Genomic DNA, 12,939 nt, shown 5'->3' on the forward strand with positions numbered 1-12,939 from the left:
AAAAGTATAAAGAATAAATTGTTTAGTAAAATCAAGGGTTGATAATGAAGGGGCATCAATGATTTCTTGCTTTAATTCCTCAAATGATTTTCTTTCAGTCAGTCCCCACTCAAAAATTGACTTCTTCTTGATCATAGCTTGTAAGGAAGTACAACTTGAGAGAAATATGGGACAAATCTTTTGACAAAATTAATTTGTCCTAGGAAGGATTGCATAGAATTTTTGTTATGAGGCAAAGAGATTTCATATATTTCCTTGATTCTATTGAGGCCTATACATATCCCTTCTTTAGAGACAACAAAACCTAGAATTTTTCCTTCGTCAAGAGAAAAAAAAATACTTTTTGGGATTCAAGGAGATTCCAAATTTCCTACATATTTTGAAGATTTTCTTCAAATCATGCAAATGATTCATCCTTTGTTTGGAATAAATTATAATGTCACCAAGATACACTACAACTGATTTTTTAGTCAAACCTCTGAAAGAAATATCCATAGATGTTTGGAAAGTAGCTCCAACATTAATTAATCTGAAAGGAATTTAAAAGAAGCAATAATTTGTATAGGTTATGTAGGAGATCTAACTTAATAAATTAATTCATGTTCATGGTATCATGTGTTTTGCTTGAAAGTATGTATTACAGGTATAGAAGACAATGGCTTACACTTCAAGGAATTCCTACAAGGTTTATCAAGAAACATCTCTAGGTATGTCTTAGACCATACATCTTGTAAAATTATCTTCATCTTATTTTGAAATTTGTGTTACTAGCACCATTATGTCTAGCTCTCTTGAATCATATTGATTCTTTTTTGGTGATTCGTCACTTGATTAATCTACCCACTCCCTCATATTCTTAATTGATTTTATAGAACCCTATACAGGTTCTCTGGAAAACCCTAACCTAAGGGTATGCTAATTTTAATGTTTGAAACCCTAAACTACTTATAGCTATTGAGAAATTCTATTTGAAGTTTTTGTTGATGATGTCATGTTTGGGGTTTTGGTATGATCATGTAAACCTAACTTGTTAGGGTTGAATGATAACATATAAAATTCCAAACCTTTAAAGTATTCGTAATTTTGTGTTTTCTATGTTCCTATATTGAAACCCTAGCTCATTAGGGTTTGGTGGAATGTGAAAGAAATACCCTTATAATGTCTTAGAAATGATTCCCTAGGAATGTGTGTTTTTCCGATTAAACACTAGTCTAATATTTTGTTGTATGTCTAACTCTTATTAATATTTGTGAAATTGGGTTTGACTAACACATGATATGAAATGTCTATGCATCATGATGAAGTCCTAGATGTATGTGTTGACCTTTTTATCGGTGATCATGAATCCTAGAGTTTGTACTAAGTCATAGTCAAAGTTTGTTTCTCTAGGATGATAGTAGTTGTGAAATTTTATGGTTTTGGAGTTAAACCTTAGTAGAAGTGAAAATCTCTAATGTATGATGACAATGTGATAGTTTGAGATTTGTGTAAGATTGTTGAAATATGAGTTTTAGTTGTGAATGATGTTTGATTAAAAATCTAGGGTTTGCAACAAACCCTAGTAGAAGTTGGTCATGTTTATGACTAAGCTATGATTAGTTTTGATTGTTAATTCTCATGTATGAAATCTAGGATTTGTATGAAAACCTAGAGGGAAGCCTAACATATGAATTCTAAAAGTTGTTAGATACTTTGTAGATCTATATTTGTTTGAATATTTTCTATAGTTTTCGATATGTTGTAGTAATGGTATGTCGTAGCTTTCGAAGAAAAATTGAAATGCTAGATGTAATGAAAGTTGTTATGAAGTAGAGTCTAGGGTTTATGAAAAATTCCATAGCAAGATGTTAAAGAGTATTTGTCTCTTGTTTATAAGTAAGTTTGGGTATCTAATATATATAAAGTTGAAATGCTTCTGTAATTCTGATATGACTAACTTCATGCTTCTATATATTTGGTTGTACTTGCTATCTAAGTTGTGCAGGTACACAATGTTCAATATAGTGAAGATGTTTGTTGATGTGATAAGCATGATGCAGATAAGTGATGGTAATGATAAATTTGATGAGAATGGATGGAAGGAACAAAATATTCTCTGATGTGAAGAAGTTGATCTCCCTGGACTAATAAGGAGCTTGAATAAGAAAGATCTCCATGAGATTAAGAGGGAGCTTGAATAAAGGGAAGCTCCCTGATTGAGAGGGAGGGCATAACAATTTTTAATTGGAGAATTCCTTTTGGAAGATATGTTGTTAAATATGAAGTATGAAAAGGAAATTTTATGATTTAGGAATCGTCTGTCAAAGATTCGATTGAAATTCCTACTATGAAAAGTTGAGAAGCAACATCAAGTTGTATGGAAGACCCCGAAGGTTTGTATTTGATTATGTACATGTCAAAGCATATTATTGATTGGGGTTGTGTTTGTACATGTAAACATATCAAAGGTCTTAATAGCATGATGGTCACCGATCAATTTGATTAGGAGATATTTTTTGTCCTTCATCTGTTGGATTAAGGAGAGGCTTTGTGAGTGAAGCATTTCCTAGGAGGACATTTGGCTTCCACTTTGTGTTGATGTCTAGGTCCCAAAGTAGGGAGGGTGGCATGGGTCGTAGAGCTTTGACCATGGATATGCACCTAGGTCCTTGGGTTGATTCTTAGCAAGTAAGCCTGCTGGTATCTAGAGAGGCTGAAATCTTGAGTCCATCTTAGTCCCACCCGGACATATTTATGTGGTCCAGAATCTAGTCCATGGCATTGTGGTGCCTAAATTGTTGAGAGACCAATGGATAGATTGCCCTGATTAGGAATCTATTCCATGGCATTGCAGTGCCTAAACTTCTTCATAGATGATGTGGTTTGAGATCTTCCATGTACCTTTTTGATTATATTTAAATATGAATACCTCCCTAGTTAAGAGGGAGTGTTGGATAATGTAAGTAGGTTCGGTCTTCGTTATTGTATTTGAGTTAAATGCAATATATTAAAAAATTTTTATTAAATTGACTTGTTAAAGCATGGCTTTCATGCTTTGGTCAATTATAGGTCAAGCCTCCATTATAGGCTTTAGGTTGTTGTTATTCGTTTAGTTTTTGGCCAAATACACCTCCATCAAGTCATCCTCTTCAGCAAAGTCATCAACTCAACCTCTTCATCAAAGAATTCAAGTTAACCTCTTCAAGTTGACTCAAATAAATTATATTCAAGTCAATATATTCATGTCGAACTTATATAGTAACACATCTATTGATATGGTCATGTCGGCCCATTTATAATGGACAAACCACTATATATACCAAATTGAGGTTTTACATTATACTACCACAGAATTTTGGATACAAATTACAGAGACGAGTTCGAATGGAAATTTCAGAGATAGGTATTTTAGTTGATAAGCTCGGATCATCTCATAAATGAATTTCATTACAGTGGAGATATTTTCACTGCATTACAGTGATAAGGTTCAGTATCATCACATAAATAAGCTCTCTCAGTTCCGGTGCCAATAGTGAGAAGGATTTGTTGTCACTACAACAAGAAGGTTCGATATCATCACAGAAAGGAGGTCTCTCAGTTTCAATGTCATCAAAGTGAGAAATAATCGGTGCCACTGTAGAAATGAGATCTCGGTATCATACCAGTGATGAGATCTTAGGGATATTACAATGAGGAGATCTCAGTGCCATGACAATGATGAGGTCTCGGTGCAAATATAGTGATGACGTCTCAGTGCAAATGCAGTGACATGGATCTTGGATGACTTGATGGAGGAAATCTATTTTCCAAGGCATAAGGGTCTTGGTTGTCTCATCTCGAATCTAATGAAGGAAGAACTTTGACTGGGTTTTCCCCTAGAGAGGGTTTTTTCCTTGGAAGTGTGCCTACATCTTGTGTTTTGTTTTATTTGTTGCTTGGCATTAGTCTTGATGATAAGAAAAGATAATTCAAGAGAACTAATAATAATAATGAAAACATCACAAGATAATGGCATAATAAGAGAAATCATTTAACTTCCACCCTTATGAATTTCTCACAATACTCAAGCCTTAGTCCATTGAAAGTCATCTTCTCATTCCTAAAGAAAACCTGCAACCTTGATCTGAAAATTCGAATCTCCTGCAATGACAACTATGAAATCTCTAATCTACAGTGATTCCAACTCTGATACTATATAGAAATTAATGTGTAGATTCAAAAACTGCTCATGAAATTTACTAAATCAAAAGATTTGAAACTACTCTATTGATCTGCAGATTTAATTCACCATCTAAATCAAGAATCATAGACATGCAAAAGGAAACATCACACATGCATAAATATTTATCTAGGGGAATGTACCTGCTCAAAACCCCTTACTATCTATATTGAATTAATCAGAGAATAAAGAAGAAATACAATGCTTGCTCAAGCCTAAGCACACCCTACAAGTGTATAGTCTATCCCTCTACCTGAATGACTGAATCTAGCCAACATTTAGACAATTTTCAACCCCTCCAAGCTCCTAATTCCTCGCATTTTTACTTGAGGAATTAGGCCCCTATTAATTAGGAAATTCCCTCATCTAGACAACGCAATTCCTTTATGTCCTTCCTCTCACTGCATGTACCACCTATACATTTTGGAATAGTCTACAACTGATTATACACTTCCTTGAAATCTCCATCTCAACTAGGTAACTAGAATTCTCTACATGCATGAGCTAGTTTGCTGATTGATTAGTTATATGGATGATCACTGAGTGTGGTTGAAGTTCCACTTTCACAACTTGACCTTCCACTAGTTCCTCCAACAGTTAGAACTAGTTTAACTTACCATAACTCAATTTAATAGAATTAAATTTCTACAAATGAAATTAACTCAACCTAGGCCCCTAAAATTTAGGAACCCACTACACAAAACTGAACTTCAAGTCCCTAACTCGAATTAACTGAGCTAGACTCCTCTTTCTTAGGAATCAACTAAAGTAAACCGAACTTCAACTCATTAGCTTGAATTGAATGTTCTTAAATAAGTGAAAAGAGTCATGTCACCTCAATTAACACCTCCAAGTTATCTGTTGATGTGGAATTTCAAATTTCTTCAATTTGATTAAGGAAAAAATCAAATTCAAACTTTCTTGCTGCATTTTCAACACTCACTCTCAATAACAAAGGTATTAACAACCACCCCTAACCTGCACATGTGGAATGTACTACATTAAACACCTCTCATTGTTGTTGTTTCTACTGCAGCATCTAAAACTACGAAGCATCCAAAAAAACAAACTCAATCAACTATGTCTTTAACTGTCTATTGGGAAAATTGTGTCGTTGTTGACTCTACTACTGAGCCTTGTGATTTGCTATCAACACTCCTCTGCACCCCTCAATATCTAACTGACATTCATCCTCATTCTACTGAATATTGTGGGCCCCCGTAGCAAGGTAATGACCCATCAGGAGAACACCTCAATGAATCTTACCTAAATTTTTGCAACTCTTGGACTAGGGATTCACATCACCCCACCTCACACCTAAAGGTATGGATGCATGTGCTCCCTCTACGCACTTATATTGAACTCTCCATCTATTGGAGGTCTCTGCTTGAGTGGATATCTCCACTCTGCATCCTGTCTACTTCTCCATTTGTGGTTGCTCCACAATTTCCTAAGGCTTCTTCTGAGGCTTCATGTTGAGAGGTAAATCATGCTGCCTCTCAACCACCACATCTCTAGTCTCTACCTTGATCCTAAAGGCTTTGCATGCATCTTCGACCTCAAGTGCATATAGGTTCTTGACCCGAACCCGAATTTGCTTCACCTGTCTCGTGGCTATGTGTCTCAGAAATCTCTTTCCTTTGTTGAATATCACATAATAACTACGATCTTCAAAAACTATAATGGAGAAAATATTATTCTTTACACCTAGAACAAACATCACATCCTTGAGAGGGTATCTAGACTCCCTATGAAAGGTGATAGTACCAATCCCAGACGCACTATACCTTTCGTCATCTCCAAACTCAATGTTCATCTAGAGATCTTTCTCCTCCAACTCACTAAAAAATTCTCTATTCCCCATCATATGGAACGAAGCACCACTATCCAAGTACCAAATGCTCCCCATCACTGTTCTCACCATGCATGCAATGAGAGTGAATTCAATATCGAATTGTGAAGCCAAATCTTCACCTGCTACTGCTACTACAGGCTCCATCTTGCTTTCCTTCTTCTGTGGACACTTCGTGGCATAGTGCCTTAATTCATGCCAGTGAAAACACTCGATTTTGTACAAGTATTTCTTCTTTCCCTCTTGGCTGAATTAGCCTCACCTTGGGACTTCTTCCCCTTTTCCTTTTCTCCTTTATTTAATAATGAAAATTCCTATTCCTCTTCTTTGCATGAGGTCCCATCTCTGGTATTTTGCCTTATTTCCTATTCTACCAAATCGGATCACAAGCATTCCCAATTTGGTAGTTTCTCCCTCACATTCACCGAATATTAGAAGTTGTGCCAGCTCTTGGGAAAGCCTAGAAGGGATAGCCTCACCAAATCATCCTCTTCTATAGTAACACCAACTTGACCAAGTTCATCACGACACTATGTGAACCTGCTTAGGTATTGTGTAATGGTCTCGTTCCTTTGCATCTTGATATTTCGAAGTTTGTCCTTGAGTTCCAATTTCCAATTGTCACTACTATTCTGGAATAAATTTGACAATTCTTGCCACATTGCATATGGAGTCTCTTTCCCATGTATTTTTTAGACAATATGGTCTCGTACTCCCTCTAATGTGATCCTCCTCACCTTGGAAACATACTTTTTCCTTTCTGCTAGATCCTTCACATTAGATGTTGTTGGTTTAGTAATATCATTATCGATGATTCCTTCAACCCATTATCCACCAATACTGCATCCATGTGGTCCTTCCATGCAACATAATTCGATCTTACCTCAGGTGCATACTTGTTGGAGAATGTAACTAGGTTCGGTCTTCATTACTGTATTTGAGGCAAATGTAATATATTTGTAAAGAAAAAAGAATTTTTATTATTATTAAATTGACTTGTTAAAGCATGGGTTTCATGATTGGGTCAATTATAGGTCAAGCCTCCATTGTAGGCTTTAGTTTGTTGTTAAATTCATTTATTGTTTGGTCAAATACTCCTCCATTAGGTCATCCTCTTCAGCAAAGTCATCAACTCGGCCTCTTCATCAAAGCTTCAAGTTAGCCTCTTCAAGTCGGCCTCTAATAAAATATCTTCAAGTCAATATATTCATGTCAAAAATATACATTGACACATTTATTCATATGGTCATGTCGGCTCATTTATAATGGATGAACCACTATATATACCAAGATAAGTTTTTCGTATTATACTACCACAGAATTTTGGATAAAAATTAGAGAGGCAAGTTCGAGTGGCAATTTCAGAGATAGGTATTTCGGCAGAGAAGCTCGAATCATCTCGGAAAGAATTTCATTATGGTGGAGTTATTTTCAGTGCATTACAGAGATAAATGTTCGGTATCATCATAAAAACAACCTCTCTTGGTTTCAGTGTCACTACAGTGAGAAGGATTCGTTGTCACTATAGCAAGAAGGTTCGATATCATCACAGAAAGGAGGTCAATCGGTTTTGTTTTCATCACAATGAGAAAGAATCGGTGCCACCACATAAATGAGATCTCGGTGTCATAGCAGTGATGATATCTCAGGGATACTACAGTGAGGAGATATCAATGCCATGAAAGTGATGAGGTCTCAGTGCAAACACAGTGATGATGTGTCATGCAAACACAGTGACATGGATCTTGGATGACTTGATGGAGGAAGTCTATAGTCTAAGGTATAAGGGTCTTGGTTGTCTCATCTTGAATCTACTGAAGGAAGAACTTTGACTGGGTTTTCCCCTAGAGAGGTGTTTTTCCCTGGAAAAGTGCCTATATCTTGTGTTCTATTTTATTTGTTGCTTTCCATTAGTCTTGATGATAAGAAAATATAATTCAAGAGAACTAATAATAATAATGAAAACATCACAAGATAATGTCATAATAAGAGCAATCATTTAACGTTCGCCCTTATGAATTTCTCAACATGGTGTCAGAGCTATGGTCTATAGGAAGTTTGAAGTTCACTTGGGTGTTTATGTATTAAATATCAGTTGGGTGTTTCCACAGTATTATGATCTCTTGACCTCAACTCGGTGTTATTTCAATGATGCTAATACAGTGTATGAGACTTGGTTCTATCACAGTGGTGATAACACAATGGATAAAGTCTCGGTGCTATAAATACATTTCAGTATTGTTACAGTGGAGGAGTTTGAATTGGTTGATAATCTCTTCAATTCTGTGCAACCTCATAAAGAAAAGGTTTTGATGCCTCCATAGTGACAAAGAAATCGGGCTTGGTGCTATTGAAGTGATATGATCTCGTGAAGAAAAATCATAGAGATAACTTTGGTGTTATCACCAATAAACTAACTTCAATACTACAAGTTCAATGTTGTTACAGTGATGCCTATCATAGTTTTGGTGCCCATCACATTGAATAAGTATCACTACAATGGTACCTATCATAGTCTCAGTCGTATAGATTTCAAAATTCGGGCTCAAGAATATGTTGATGCACTAAGTGTTGAAGATAAGGTCAAGACATGTCTATTAGTTAAATAAATAAGTGCATTCGATCCACATCTTATCAAAAGAAAGGAACTCGATTATGTCACCCGTGCAGATCTATGTCTACAAGAAATATGATAAGGGGTACTACAGGACCAAGGACAAGGCCATCTCCACATAACTGGATAATTCGAAGTCTGTTCCAATTCAATTATTAAGGAAGTTCAAGTAAGTATTGTCAAAATGCACATGCAAGTATAATAAGTTATCATAGGTATGTAATCACAAGGTACGTATAACATAATCTTTTAACTTTTCGATGATCCTTGTTTATGGATACTCTAGGATAAAGATTGCAACATGCATTATTATCCTCTAGGGATTACAAGTAATCTAGGATGTCAAGTACAAGTCCTTGATTGAAAGAAGGAATAACTTTTATAGGTTATGTATGAGATCTAACTTAACAAATTAAATCATGTTCATGGTATCACATGTTTTGCTTGAAAGTATGTATTATAGGTATAGAAGACCATGGCTTACATTTCAAGGAATTCCTACAAGGTTTATGAAGAAACATCTCCAAGAATGTCTTAGACCATACATCTTGTAGAATTATCTTCATCTTATTTTGAAATTTGTGTTACGAACATCATTATGTCTAGCTCTCTTGAATCATATTGATTCTTGTTTTGGGTGATTCATCACTTGATCAATCTACCCCCTCCCTCATATTCTTAATTTATTTTATAGAACCCTAGATAGGTTATTTGGAAAACCCTAATCTAAGGGTATGCTAATCTTAATGTTTGAAACCCTAAAACTACTTAAGTTATTGAGAAATTCTATTTTAAGTTTTTGTTGATGATTTCATGTTTGGGGTTTTGGTATGAACATGAAAACCTAACTTGTTAGGGTTGAATGATAGCGTCTAAAATCCAAAACCTTTAAAGTATTGGTAATTTAGGGTTTTTTATCTTCCTATATTGAAACCCTAGCTCATTAGGGTTTGGTAGAATGCAAAAGCAATACCCTTATAATGTCTTAGAAATAATTCCCTTGGAATGTGTGTTTGTTTGATCAAACACTAGTCTAATATTTTGTTGTATGTCTAACTCTTATTAATATTTGTGAAATTGGGTTTGACTAACACATGATATGAAATTTCTATGCATCATGATGAAGTCATAGATGTATGAGTTGAAATTTTTATCGGTGATCATGAATCCTAGGGTTTGAACTAAGTCGTAGTCAATATTTGTTTCTCTAGGATGATAGTATTTGTGAAATTTTAGGGTTTTGGAGTTAAACCTTAGTAGAAGTGAAAATATTTATGTATGATGACAATGTGATAATTTGAGATTTGTGTAAGATTGTTGAAATATTTGTTTTAGTTGTGTTTGATGTTTGATTAAAAATCTAGGGTTTTAAACTAACCCTAGTAGAAATTGGTCATGTTGATGACTAAGTTGTGATTGGTTTTTATTGTTAATTCTCATGTATGAAATATAGGATTTGTATGAAACCCTAGAGGGAGGTCTAACATATGAATTTTGAAAGTTGTTATATACTTTGTAGATCTATATTTGTTTGAATTGTTTCTAGTGTTTTCTATATGTTGTAGTAAGGGTATGTCATACCTTTGGAAGAAACATTGAAACCCTAGATGTGATGAAAGTTATTATGAAGTAGTCTAGGGTTTATGACAAAGTCCTTAGCAAAATGTTGAAGAGTATGTGTCTCTTGTTTATAAGTAAGTTTGGGCATCTGATATACATAAAGTTGAAATGCTTTCGTAATTCTGATATTGCTAACTTCATGCTTTTATAGATTTGGTTGTACTTGCTATCTAAGTTGTGCATGTACACAATATTCAATATAGTGAAGATGTTTGTTGATGTGATAAGCATGATGTGGATAAGTGATGGTAATGATAACTCTTATGATAATTTTTAGAAGGAAAAAAATATTCTCCGATGTTAAGAAGTTGATCTGCCTAGGTTAATAGGGAGCCTGACTAAGAAAGATCTCCCTGAGATTAAGAGGGAGCTTGGATAAAGGGAAGCTACCTGATTGAGAGGGAGGGCATAACCATTTTTAATTGGAGAATGTCGTTTGGAAGATATGTTGTTAAATATGAAGTAGGAAAAGGAAAGTTTATGATTGAGGAATCCTCAGTCAAAGATTCGGTTGAAATTCCTACTATGAAAAGTTGAGAAGCAACATCAAGATGTATGGAAGACCCTGAAGTTTTGTATTTGATTATGTACATGTCAAAGTATATTATTGATTGGGGTTGTGTTTGTACAGGTAAATATCTCGAAGATCTTGATAGCATGATGGTTAGCGACCAATTTGATCAAAAGAGATTTGTTGTCCTTCATCTGCTAGATCAAGGAGAGGCTTTGTGAGTGAAGCATTTCTTGGGAGGACATCTGGCTGGCACTTTGTGTTCATGTCTAGGTCCCAAAGTAGAGAGGGTGGCGTGGTTCGTAGAGCTCTGACCGTGAATACGCACTTAGGTCCCTAGGTTGATGGTTAACAAGTAAGCCTGATGGTATCTAGAGAGGCTGAAATATAGAGTCCATCTTAGTCCCACTCGGATAGGTTTCCCCGATCAAAAATCTAGTCCATCGCATTGCGGTGCCTAAATTGTTGAGAGACCAATGGATAGATTACCTTGGTTAGGAATCTATTCCATGGCATTGCGGTGCCTAAACTTCTTCATAGATTATGCGGTTTGAGATCTTCCATGTACCTCTTTGACTATATGTAAATATGAATACCTCTCTAGTTAAGAGGGATTGTTGGAGAATGTAACTAGGTTCAGTCTTCATTATTGTATTTGAGTCAAATGTAATATATTTGTAAAGAAAAAAGAATTTTTATTATTATTAAATTAACTTCTTAAAGCATGGGTTTCATGCTTGGGTCAATTACAGCTCAAGCCTCCATTGTAGGATTTAGGTTGTTGTTGTTAGTCATTTATTTTTTGGTCAAATATTCCTCCATCAAGTCATCCTCTTCAACAAAGTCATCAACTCAGCCTCTTCATCAAAGTCTTCAAGTTAGCCTCTTCAAGTCAGCCTCAAATAAATTATCTTCAAGTCAATATATTCATGTCAAATTTACATAGTGACACATCTATTAATATGGTCATGTCGGCACATTTATAATGGATGAACCACTATATATACCAAACTGAGGTTTTCACATTATACTACCACAAAATTTCAGATAAAAATTACGAAGACAAGTTCGAATGACAATTTCAAAGATAGCCTTATTTCAGTGGATAAACTCGGATCATCTTAGATAAGTTCATTACATAGGAGATATTTTCATTGCATTAAAGTGATAAAGGTTCGGTATCATCACATAAATAAGCTTTCTCAGTTCCGGTGTCACTACAGTGAGAAGGATTCGTTTTCACTACAGCAAGAAGGTTCGATATCATCATAGAAAGGGGGTCTCTCAGTTTCGATGTCATCACAGTTAGAAAGAATAGGTGCCACCACAGAAATGATATCTTGGTGTCATAGAAGTGATGAGATCTCAGGGATATTACAGTGAGGAGATCTCGATGCCATGACAGTGATGAGGTCTTGGTGCAAATATAATGATGATGTGTCGTGCAAACACAATGACATGGATCTTGGATGACTTGATGGAGATAGTCTAAGGTATAAGGGTCTTGGTTGTCTCATCTTGAATCTACTGAAGGAAGAAATTTGATTAGGTTTTCCCCTAGAGAGGGGTTTTTCCTTGGAAGTGTGCCTACATCTTGTGTTCTGTTTTATTTGTTGCTTGGCATTAGTCTTGATGATAAGAAAAGATAATTCAAGAGAACCAATAATAATAATGAAAACATCACAAGATAATGGCATAATAAGAGAAATCATTTAACTACCACCCTTATGAATTTCTCACAATACTCGAGCCTTAGTCCATTGAAAGTCATCTTCTCGGTCCTAAAGAAAACCTGCAACCGTGATTTGCAAATTCGAATTTCTTGCAATGACAACTGTGAAATCTCTAATCTACAATGATTCCAGCTCTGGTACCATATAGAAATTAATGTGTAGATTCAAAAAATGCTCATGAAGTTTACTAAATCACATGACTTGAAGCTACTCTACTGATCTACGGAATTTAATTCACCATCTAAATCAAGAATCACAGACATGCATAAGGAAACAACACACATGCACAAATATTTATCTAGGGGAAAGAAACTGCTCAAAACCCCTTACTATCTATATTGCATTAATCAGAGAATAGAGAAGAAATACAATGCTTTCTCATGCCTAAGCACACCCTGCAAGTGTACAGTC

Source organism: Pinus tabuliformis, chromosome 9, assembly GCF_031772625.1.
Source record: "Pinus tabuliformis cultivar Carrire ecotype Pingquan chromosome 9, CPIR1, whole genome shotgun sequence".
Lineage (NCBI taxonomy): Eukaryota > Viridiplantae > Streptophyta > Pinopsida > Pinales > Pinaceae > Pinus > Pinus tabuliformis.